Here is a 12297-nt window from a genome sequence, read left to right on the forward strand (position 1 = left end):
CCTTAAACCCACAAGGCCCTGGGTTCAATCCCCAGCACCACAAAAAAAAAAAAAAAAAAAACAATTTTTTTAAGAGACAGGGAGGGCCTGGCTATGTTGCCCAGGCTGGCCCTGAACTCCTGGGCTCAAGTAACCCTCCTGCTTCAGGTTCCCCTGAAGAGTTGGGACTATAGACCCATGACATCACCCTGGCTAAAATATTTACAATTTTTGTTATGTGAATTTCACTTCAATTTTTAAAAAAGGTTAGAAAGCAGGCTGAGTGTGGTGGTGCATGCCTATAATCCCAGCTACGGGGAGGCTAGTGCACTATACTGATCAGGTGCCTACACTAGTTCGGCACCAATATGGTAACCTCCCAGGAGCAGGGGACTATCAACCAGGTTGCATGTGTTGATTCTAATGGAATCACACCTGTGAATAGCCAGGACACTCCAGCCTGGGCAACATATATTTAAAAAAAAAAAAAAAAGTCACAGCAGGGGTAGGATTGTAGCTCAGTAGTAGGTCATGTGCTTAGCATGGTCAAGGGCCTGGGTTCATTTCCCAACACAAAAAGAAAAAAAAAAAATTAAAGCAAACAAACTGAAAACTGGTCTGGCAAGAGTGTGAGCTTTATAGGGTGAGTTCAAATTCCAATTTTGTAACTTCCTTGTTGTGAGCTATGGGCATATTCCTAACCTCTCTGAGCCTCAGGGTTCTCATGTGTGATAGAGAATAATTAATATGAGCTTCAGGGATTAACTGTGAGGATGAACTAAAATAAATGCATGGGACATTCCTAGTATACAGCCTGACACATAGTAAGTCCTTTTGTTTTTGTGTTTTTAGTACCAGGGATTGAACTCAGGGACACTCGACCACTGAGCAACATCCCCATCCCTATTTGTATTTTATTTAGAGACAGGGTCTCACTGAGTAGACAGGGTCTCACTGAGTTGCTTAGCACCTTGCTTTTTTGCTGAGGCTGGCTTTGAACCTACAATTTCTGGGCATCTGGGATTACAGGAATGTACCCAACTTGTTTTTGTCTTTGTTTTACACTGCGAGGGGGCCTCATGCATGGTAGGAAGTGTCCCACTGAGCTATATCCCTAACGGTTTTGGTGGTGCTGGGGATTGAACCCAGGGCCTTATGCATTCAAGGCAAGCACTCTGCCAACTGAGCTATATTCCCAGTCCTGTGAGAGGTGGTCAAACTCAGAGCCTCCAAAAAGAGCGCATGCAAGCAGTCCAGCATCCTGGCTAAGATCCTGTACTTCAGAGTTACACACTGGCCATAAAAACTCAGGTAAATCAATTTATCTCTCTGTGCCATGGTTTTCTCATCTATAAAATGAGATAGCAATAGTAGTTGTGGCTTAAATAAGATAATGTTCAAAAAGTGCCTGGAACTCTGCCTGATATTGAGGAAGTGCCATGTGCTAATTAAGTACAATGGGGATTTTCCCCACACTTATAGATAAGACTCTTGGCCCCTGCCTTCCGAGTCCAGGAGAAACAGGCAGAGCTACATCCATGACTATGAGTGTACCCCGGCACACAAACACACACACCCACACTCACACTCTCACATGCAAATCACACAACAGTGTCCCAGCTAATGAGCACCAAAACAGAGCTGCCTCCACCCCAGAGGTAGCTGCCCCATCCTCCCCTCTTTCCAGGGTGCAGACCAGTACAGCACCCTACCATGGCTTTCAGAGTCAGTTCTATCCTCAGAGAACAGATCTCCCAGGAGTTGGTCAAATTGGGGAGGTAGGTATTGGCCAGGAAGGCAGCCTTGGAACATGACCATTGCCCTGGACTCCTCCACTTAGTTGACCCCCAGAGTGTTCCTTTTTTTTTTTTTTTAACCTTTGTACTGGGGATTGACCCGTCAGTACTTTACCACTGAGCCACATCCCCAGTCCTTTTTATTTTTTTTATTTTTCAGACAGGGTCTCACTAAGTTGTTTAGGGCCTCGATAAATTGCCAAGGCTACCCTCCTACTTGTGATCCTCCTGCCTCAGCCTCCTGAGTTCCTGGGATTACAGGTGTGTGCCACAGCCTCCAACCCCAAATGATTCCTAGTTAAAGATGCTTTGCCACAGAGGCCTCTTGGAAATCAAGCTAAAGAGCACCCCCAGGAGCAGGAGTCCCGCATGGGGTGGCACAGAGCCATGGACATGGAGGGACATCTGGGTTCCAACAGGATGCTTTCCCTCCCAGGTCTCAGCTTCCTCAGTCAAACCCTGGTGGCCATGCTGGTGGAGGGATTGGATGGACCCAGAAAGTCCAGTTAACTTCCAGTTTGTGTGTGTGTCTGAGGTTTCCTGAGGAATGAGGGGCCAGCAAGGAAAGCCCATGGATGTCTCCAGAAACCACTAGGCAAGAGAAAATGGCTGTTGCCACCGTCACACCTAACACATGGGAGATAAAGCCAAAAAAGGCCTGCTTTTCAGAGAACAGAAAAATGTCCACATGGAAACTGACAGGGAATACTGTTTTGTTTTGTTTTGGGGAACATACCAGAGATTGAACCCAGGGATGCTTAACCACTGAGCCGCCACAGCCCTTTTTATTTTTTATTTCAAGATGGGGTCTTGCTAAGTTTCTTAGGGCCTTGCTAAGTTGCTGAGGCTGGTCTTGAACTTGCAATCCTCTTGCCTCAGCCTCCAGAGTCACTGGAGTTACCCTGGTAGTCATGCTGGTAGAGGGAAAATTATTTTTAAAGAAAAATATAGGCTGGAAAAGACAGCTTTATGTGGGATCTGGAATCCCCGACATAGGAGGAAAGGGGAAGGAGAAGGATCTTCTTCATGCTGGCTACCAGTCCTTCAACATGAAGGGCAGCCTCAGAAAGACTCAGGCTGTCTGGCACTATAGTTTTTGCAAATTAAGTCAAAATATGTTCAAAGTCACTTTCTCTTAAAAGTAAATGTGCACTTCTGGTACATACCCAGAAATATGGAAAGCAGGGGGCTGGGGTTGTGACTCAGCGGTAGAGCACTCACCTAGCAGGTGCGAGGCCCTGGGTTCGATCCTCAGCACCCCATAAAAATAAATAAACAAAATAAAGGCATTGTGTTCAACTACAACTAAAAATAAATAAACATTCTAAAAAAAAAAGAAAAAGAAATGGAAAGCAGGGACTTGAACAGATTTGCCAGTACTGGAAACTGAACCCCCAGGACCTCATGCACACTAGGCGAGTGCTCGGCTACAGAGCTGCATCTCTAGCCCATTGAGCAAATGCCCTTATTCAGCATTATTCACAATAACCAAAAGTGGGAACAACTCAAGTAAATGGATAAATAGTCAATAGATTGATATATAAAGAAATTGCAGTATACATACAATGGAATATTATTCAATCTTAAAAAGGAAAGTGGAGAACACAATGGCATGTGCCTGTAAGTCCCAGAACCCAGGACACCAAGACAGGAGGATCACTTGAGCCCAGAAGTTCAAGACAAGCCTGAGCGACACAGTGAGACCCCATCTCAAAAAAAAAAAAAAAAAAAAGGAAGAAAATACAGGTACCCAATATATGCTACAGGTTAGACCAAAGATATTTATCTCAACTGGACATAGTAGTGCATGCCTGTAATCCCAGCATCTCATGAGGCTGAGGCAGGAGGATCATGAGTTCAAAGCCAAACTCAGCAGCTCAGCAAGACCCTGTCTCTAAATAAAATATAAAAAAAGGGCTGGGGATGCAGCTCAGTGGTAAAGCACCCCTGGGTTCAATCTCTGGTACCAAAAATAAAAAATATATATTTATCTCAATTGATTGTTCACAGTCAGTTCCAGATATATGCTATAAAGTGGATGAATCATAAAGACATTCTGCTAAGTAAAATAAGCCAGTTACAAAAGGACAAATCGTGTCTGACGCCACTCAGATGAGGTATCTAGCTAGACTAGGTGAATTCATAGAGATTGAAAGTAGAACAAAGGTGATCAGGGGCTGGACAGTGGGGTGGGGGTAAACAGGGATGGGGAGTTTCAGAAGATAAAGAATTTCTAGATACGGACAATGACAACGGCTGCACAACAATTTGAATACACTTGATGCCACTAAACTGCACTTAAAAATGGTTCAAGTTGGGGGCTGGGGTTGTGGTTTAGTGGTAGAGCGCTTGCCTAACATATGTGAGGCACTGGATTCAATCCTCAGAATCACATATAAATAAACAAATAAAATAAAGGTATTGTGTGTTCATCTAAACCACACATAAATTTTTTTTTTTAAATAGTTCAATGGGCTGGGGTTGTGGCTCAGAGGTACAGCACTTGCTTAGCATGTGCGAGGCCCTGGGTTCGATCCTCAGCACCACATAAAAATAAATAAAATAAAGGTACTGTGTTTAACTACAACTAAAAAATAAATGATGGGGCTGGGGATGTGGCTCAAGCGGTAGCGCGCTCACCTGGCATGCGTGTGGCCCGGGTTCAATCCTCAGCACCACATACAAACAAAGATGCTGTGTCCACCGAAAAAAACTAAAAAATAAACATTAAAACACTCTTTAAAAAAATAATAATAAATAAATAAATAATAAATGATGGGGCCGGGGAAATTTGTTAGGTGATGTTAGCTTACTGGTACAGCACTTGTCTGGCATGGGCAAGGCCCTGGAATCAATCCCCAGCACCAGAAGAAAAAAAAAAGAAAGGAAGAAACTTGTTAAATGAATAGATATTGAAAGGCCTGGAGGGCTGGGGATGTGGCTCAAGCGGTAGTGCGCTCGCCTGACATGCGTGGGGCCTGGGTTCAATCCTCAGCACCACATACAAACAAAGATGTTGTGTCCGCCAAAAACTAAAAATAAATATTGAAAAAATTCTCTTTCTCTCTCTCTCTCTCTCTCTCTCTCTCTCTCTCTCTTTAAAAAAATTAACTATGCTATATTAATGCATGGCTTCCTTTAAAAAAAAAAAAGAAAGGCCTGGAGCTTTTCAGTCTGGGGCAAGAATATGAAAGAATGTGGGCTCTGAGGGAGGCTTGGTTTCACATTCTTGCTCTTTGACCTTGGACAAGACCTCAGGACAAGTGACTTGACCCTTTCCAAGAACCTCTATTTCCTTAAGCAAGTGCTCTGCCACCGAGCCATATCTCCAATTGCCTCATTTTTAAAATGGGGCTACAATTATATCTACCCTTGCAGGGTATTGAAAGATTTAATATATGTAAAGCAGTTTTCCTCCCTGGTGTAGAACGGTTTTCAATAGGTAGTAGTGTGCTAATTACTTCTACTGATGTTCTTAGAATGGCAATATAATGAGATGGACATAGAATGTTGTGACAGACAGATAAGGATTTGAATTCAGGCCCTGTCATTTACTCTCAAAGATCCCCTTTGCTCTCAGAGGTCTCTTTGCCTAAATAATGGGTGATGCCAGGTCTCTAAGCAAGGCATTGTGAGAAGTCACATTCAGGCTGTCCACCCACCTGCCTGGGATGCTATAGAGAGAACTTAGGATTTCAAAAGATACTGGGAGGGACGATTTTTAAGGACTTGCTAGTCTAGCAAGACTGGACTAAAAATAGCTTCTGAACACTGGCAGATCTGGCTGCGGAGTTGACCAGCACATCTTGAGAGAGAAAAATCTCACCTTACCACACCCTTTAGTATCAGCACGTGAGTGGGGGAAGGGTACCACCTGTCAAGATGCTATAGCTGGAGTATGCAGCCATAACTCAATGGTAGAGCACATGCTTAGTATGCTAGAGGCCCTGAGTTCACCCCCCAGCAGGGCAGAAAAAAGGAAAAAAGAAAAAAAATCAAGATTCTAAAGGCAAAGAAATATCCTAAAGGCACACAAACACTTTGGCCTAACAATACCACTTCCAGGAACCATGTTTCAGGTATATGTTTATAGGTGCACAGAGGACCACAGCACCATTGTCCATGGTACAAGAGACAAGTGATAACTTGAATGTCCATGAACAGGAGCTACAAAAAAAAAAAAAAAACAAGATATGAGCTTCCTGATTGGCAGAGACCACTCATTCCTGATGTCTTCAATTGAATTCTGGTCCAGTAAATATTTCTAAATGACTGAATCAATCCAAATAATAGGATATTCTGCAATCATTAAAAAAGAATGAGGGGGCTGAGGAAATAGTTCTGTTGGTAGAGTGCTTGCCTTATATGCACAAGGCCCTGAGTTCAATTCCCAGAATAATAATAATAATAATAATAACAATAATAATTGAAAATCTGGACACAGTGGCACACACCTATAATCCCAGCTAATTGGGAGGCTGAGGCAAGAAGATCCCAAATTTTCAAGGTCAGCCTGGGTACTTAGAAAGACCCTTTCTCAAGGGATGGGGATATAGCTCAGTTGGTAGAGTGCTGGCCTCGCATGTGCAAGGCCCTGGATTCAATCCCCAGCACCACAAAAAAAGAAAAGAAGAGAGAGAGAGAGAGAGAGAGAGAGAGAGAGAGAGAGAGAGAGAGAGAGAGAGAGAGAGAGAAAGAAAGAAAGAAAGAAAGAAAGAAAGAAAGACCCTTTCTCAAAATAAAATAAAAACGACTGGGAGCTGCGTGCAATGGCATACACCTATAATCCCAGCAGCTCAGGAGGCTGAAATAAAAAAGGATCGCAAGTTCAGTGACTTACCAATGTTCTGAGCAACTTAACAGGATCCTATCTCAAAATTTAAAAAAAAATGAAAAATGGGCTGGAAATGTGGCTTAGTGGTTAATAAAGAGAGAAAAAATGAATTAGAGAAGTAGGCACTATCAGGGTTGGTGAGTGCAGTTGGCACCATGACATCATCAAAGACTCCAGTGCCTTCATCTTTTCTCTGAAGTCTTTTGTGTTGGATTTTGGTTGCTGTACAACCCCCAACATACCCTGCCCTGAATTACAGATTTAAATACTAGGAGTTGTTCATCATCTCTTATACTTTATGTGGGTCAGAAGTCTGGGAGTGCTTTGGCTATGGCTCAAGATCTCTCATCCTTTCATTGAGGGCTGACTGAGGCTGACTGAGGCTGGAGGCTCCAATTCCAAGGTGGCACACTCACATGGCTAGAAAGTGGGTGCTGGCTGCTGGCTCCTCTCCACATGGGCCCTCCACAGGACTGCTGAGTGTCCTTACAATATGGTGGCTAGCTTCCTCCACAGGGAGCATCCCATAGGGACCAAGGCAGAAACTGCAACACCTTTCATGACAAAGCCTTCCAGCTCTGCATTCTGCTGTATTCTATTGGTCACAAAGACCCATCCAGGTTTACTGTGCTACCCAAGGGCATGAATACCAGTAAGCAAAACTGACAGGAGGGCATCTTGTACCTCCACATCCCCCATCCTGAGGCTTGCCTTCTCACATATAAGTGAGGAGAGGCCAGGTGTGGTGGCATATTCCTGTAATCCCAATGACAAAGAAGGATCTCAAATTCAAGGCTGGCCTGGGCAATTCATTGAGACCCTATCTCAAAATAAAATTTGAAAAAGAACTGGGAATGTAGCTCAGTGGTAGAGCACCCTGGGTTCCACCCCAGTCCCGCCAAAAAAAAAAAAATAGCTGCTAAACACTGAGGACCACAAACTTGGCATCTCAAGACCAGGATCCTCCTAGTTGAGGGTGACATGTTTTCAAAAAGGATAATTCACCAGCAAGTCCCAGGGACTGACGGTCTGAACCAGGCTTCAATAGGGACACCATGTGGTCATATGAAGAAACAGCAGTCATGAACTATTCTAGGCATAGTGTAAACCCCCAAAGTTTCTGGATAATTCAAGATGATCTCAAGCACCTGGATTTCTTGTTAATAAATTGTATGCATGCTTGAGCCATTAATTTGGATAAGAGCTTATGACAATATTGTATGCCAAGGTATGGAACTGATCATATTTCTATAGTATATGCCCATAGAATAAGAAAGACAGGATATATCCCAAAGGGGTAACAGTACTCATCTCAGGCTCATAGGACTGAGTGAACATTTTTCCTTTATTTTCCCCCTTGTTTCTTTGCTTTCCAATAATAATAATATCAAACAATAACAGTACATACCATGTGCTATGCACCTGTGAATTGGGTATAATAACTATACTTAGTTTTCAGGTAAGGAAACTAAGGCAGAGAGACTAAGTAACTGCCTCATGTGACCCTGAACTCCAGGCTTCTTTCTGTACTATTTTCCCTGTCTGATTTCTACATACTGACTTTTCTGCATCATATTGCTTATGTAGTAATAATATAAGGAAAGAAATAGTGGTGGCACATATATTTTAATAACTTTTAAAAACAATAAAACAGAACAAAAATACACATATGGTAAGTGTGCATCCCTACACCTAGCTCCCATGGATTTCTTGATGCCTGACCTGCTTCTTATTTAGGGTGAATTATTTTTGCAGGAGACAACCCAGACCTCCATGCAAATCCCTGGTATCAAAAAACAAACAAACAACACAACCCCACACACCTTCTACTTGATGTCACCTTCCTCCGAGATGCCTCCAGTTTTGGCTAAATGCTTATCTGTCATGATACCCACTGCTCCTCATTAGGATTTCTGGTATTCTGTCCTGATCAGCAAGTCCTTTAAGGGAAAGGTAGGTATCTGAACCCTTTTTGTCTCCCTAGAGTCTGGCCCAAGCCATGCTTGACTAGAGCAGGCCTTGACAGAACAGGAGTTCTGCATGAGTGAATGAATCTAGCTTCTCAATTTCAGCAAAGGTATTTCTGTGACTGTGACATACACAGTACAATAGCGGGATCCTTATTCCTTTGGAAAACACAACCCCAACTGGGCGCAGCGGCGCACACCTGTAATCCTAGCAGCTTGGGAGGCTGAGACAGGAGGATTGCGAGTTCAAAGCCAGCCTCAGCAAAGGTGAGGCACGAAGCAACTCAGTGAGACCCTGTCTCTAAATAAAATACAAAATAGAGCTGGGGAAGTGACTCAGTAGTTGAGTGCCCCTGAGTTCAATCCCTGGTACCCAAAACAAACAAACAACACAACCCCACACACTTTCTTTGGGATTGTGCAGAGGGGGTTGCTTGTACAGGGAACACCCTCTCAAGTACAAGGCACCTAGGTACTCTGTATATAGAGGCATCTTTCTGTGGGGCTCCAGGGTCTTTTAGGAATATGAGGAAGCCATTGCTGGTCATGTTCAGCATGCTCCCTGGCTTGAACCAGGAGACAAGGACCAGAGAACAACCAGGGAAGGGGGCAGACACTTGCAATGAGCCGTCTGATAATGAGATTAAGAAAATTCTATCCACAGGAGCAACACATTACCCCTCTTTTCTCAGAACCTTGGAGCAAGGTCAATGTCTCTCTTGCTCCCTATTGCCACTTCCAAACCATTTTCCTTCCTTGTCTCTTAAAACTCCAGTTCCTATGAAGTTCATGCCAACAAACTCAGCCATGCACTCCTCCTCCTCCACTTCCTTTCCCCCTCCCCTCCCCCTCCCCCCTCCTCTCCCCACTTCCCAGTCTCCTTGCCCATGACTTCAATGGACCCCTGATCATCCTCTCATTCACCCAAGACTCTGATCTCTTTCCTTCTTCTGTCCTCTGGTAGCATCACCAACCATGTGGATGGTCCCTACATTACATGGGCCCCTGGCTCCTCCGATTCTCCTACAACAAGCTCTCTCTCCTCCCAGCCATCACTTCCACGTCATCACCAACATCAGTGCCACTTTTGGAATCACACCTTAAGCATCCCCTCTTGGACCACAATTTCCCTCCTCCTGTCCCCACCTATAAGCCTCTTGCTGGCCTCTCTCTTCAGTCCTCAGGGGACCTCCAGCCTCCCAAGCCCACCCCACGTTCACGAACTATCACCTACTCATGCCTTCTTCCTCCTCATTACCATCACCCTTAACTTCTCCAAGGCTCTCTTCCTCCCTTGACTGACCTGCCAAAGCCCCAACTCTGGCCTAATCTGCCCTTTCCTACTTGTACCCCAAAAGCTGGCGGCGGGTGGGCTGGAGGAGCAAACCATGCTGTTCCAGGGAACAGTTCTGAATCCCTCCCACAGACCTAGTCTCCTGGCAACCTTCTGCTCTCTGGATTTTCCAATGCCTGGCTGACTCCTCTTTCTAGGTCTCTAGAGCTTGGGTGAAGTACTGCTGTTTAGCTGGGTACTGTGACACACACCTGTAATCCCAGTTGAAGCATGAGGATCACAAGATCAAGGCCAGCCTCAGCAGCTTAGGGAGATCCTGTCTCAAAATAAAAAAATAAAAAGGGCTTGGCTTTCCACCTCTGATCATGATGTGAGTTGCTTCCCTCCACCACACTCTTCCACCATGATGTTTAGCCTCACCTTGAACCCCAAGGAATGGAGCCGACCTTCTGTAGACTAAGACCTCCAGAACCTTCCCAGCAGACATAGAAAATAATGCACATTGTTTGGGATGATATAAAATGTCAGAAACTCATTATGGAAGCAATTAAGTATCATTTATTACCAGAGAGACAACCCATGTTACAAAGTCCTCAGACAAAACCTAGGAAATCAACCGTTGGTACATTATTTGCAGTTGGAGGAATGGATTCCACAAAAGGACCAACAAGCACTGAAAAATATGATCTGAGGTGGGCATAGTGGCACACCTGTAATCCCAGCAGCTCAGGAGGCTGAGGCAGGAGAATCGTGGGTTCAAAGCCAGCCTCAGCAACTTAGCAAGGCCCGAAGTAACTTAGTGAGAATTTGTCTCTTAATAATAAAAAAAAAAAATGCTGGGAATGTGGCTCAGTTGTTGAGCACACCTGAGTTCAAGCCACAGTACCAAAAAGAAAAAAGAAAAATATGATCCATCTACAAATATGTACAAATATGGACTCCCGTAGCAAATATGAATGGGAGGAAGCTACAGCTCATGTTGCAGTGTTAAATGACAAACTGTACGTGGTTGGAGGGAGAGAGGAACTGAAGAATTTGAATACTCTAGAATGCTACTCTTATGGCCCAGGCTATATGAGCAATGACCAAAAAGACTCCATTTTGCCCTGAGACTCCACGTCATGTGAAAACTACTTCTCCCATGGGAAAGCTCCGCCTCTGTACCCATCAGTAGTTGCTTAGCATAGCATCTTTGGCAACACGAAATGGCAATTCTTCTGCAATGTAAAATTGTTCTCTTTTTGGTTCCTATTTTTCTTGGACAATGTACCATGTCGGAGATTGCTGTCTAGATGTTAGTAACCATTCTTTAACTTGTACTCAATTAGGGACGTTTTGACCCACTCTCCCTTCTGCCTATGATTTTAGATCTCATGAATTTTGTTCATGGCTTTGAATCATAGCAACAGCCACTTATGATTAATGTGGTTTTGGATTACAAAAGGTGTACTGAAACCCAGGAAGGGGTCAAAGGGTTTCGACTTGCAGCCTGCCCCTTGGTCCACCGGCTGGTGGATCTGGACTGACCGCCAACTGGTGAATAAAGGTTCTGTTTCCAGTTTTAAGATTGACTCGGTGATTTATTGCAATCTCACCACAACACTACAACCCCAAAACAAAACGTTGGAGAATGATGCCTCCAATGTCCACATGTAGACATGGCATTAGTGTGGCCATGTTGGAAGGCCCCATGTACACAGTAGGTGGGCGCGATCGCTGGAGCTATCTGATCACAGTAGAATGATGGGACCCCCAGGCTTGTCAATGAAACTTCGTTGCCACTATGTCCACCCCAAGAAGCACAGTAGGTGTGGCAGTACTAACTTCATACAGTTGGCAGTCGTGATGAAAGTTCTTGTCTCAAACCAGGAGAATGCTTTGATCCTCATATGAATAAATGGACACGGTGTTCACAAATGTCAAAAAGGAGAGGTGGCGTAGGAGCGACAACCTAGAATGGACAGCTATTGGAGAACACTATGCCCCTGCATCTAACTTGACTTCCAGACTCTCCAACTGTGTGGACAGATATGATCCCAACACAGACATGCAGACTGAGGTGGCATCTGTGAGCACATCAGAGGTGCAGTGGGGTGTGTTTACTGGGCAATAAATTATATGCCAGTGGGGGATACGAAGGACAGACCTACCTTAACACCGTGGAGGCTTATGATCCCCAGACAAATGAGTGGACCCAGCTTGCTCCACTGTGCCTAGGAAGAGCTGGAGCTTGTGTTGTGAGAGTAAAATTATAATTTGTGCTTTGTTTTCTAAATGACAATATCCTCTTCCTTTATTAATTTGCTACATTATACTATCAACTATATTATACTATGATACTATTAGTAAATGTGCAATATCATATTCCTGAGCACAGAGTGCCTCATTTCAAGGTGATGATGTTAAAAAAGGAGAGAGCAAGGAGTG

The 12297-nt window shown here is 44.1% G+C and overlaps 1 pseudogene; it reads left to right on the forward strand.

The window, feature by feature from the left end:
* Positions 1 to 10235: 10235 nt before the first annotated feature.
* On the forward strand, positions 10236 to 12125 carry LOC124079490 (kelch-like protein 5; annotated as a pseudogene).
* Positions 12126 to 12297: the final 172 nt, after the last annotated feature.

This window comes from Marmota monax, unplaced genomic scaffold (genome assembly GCF_021218885.2).
Source record: "Marmota monax isolate L192 unplaced genomic scaffold, Marmota_monax_Labrador192_F-V1.1 WCK01_AAM20220418_F8-fsc00218, whole genome shotgun sequence".
Classification (NCBI taxonomy): Eukaryota; Metazoa; Chordata; class Mammalia; order Rodentia; family Sciuridae; genus Marmota; species Marmota monax.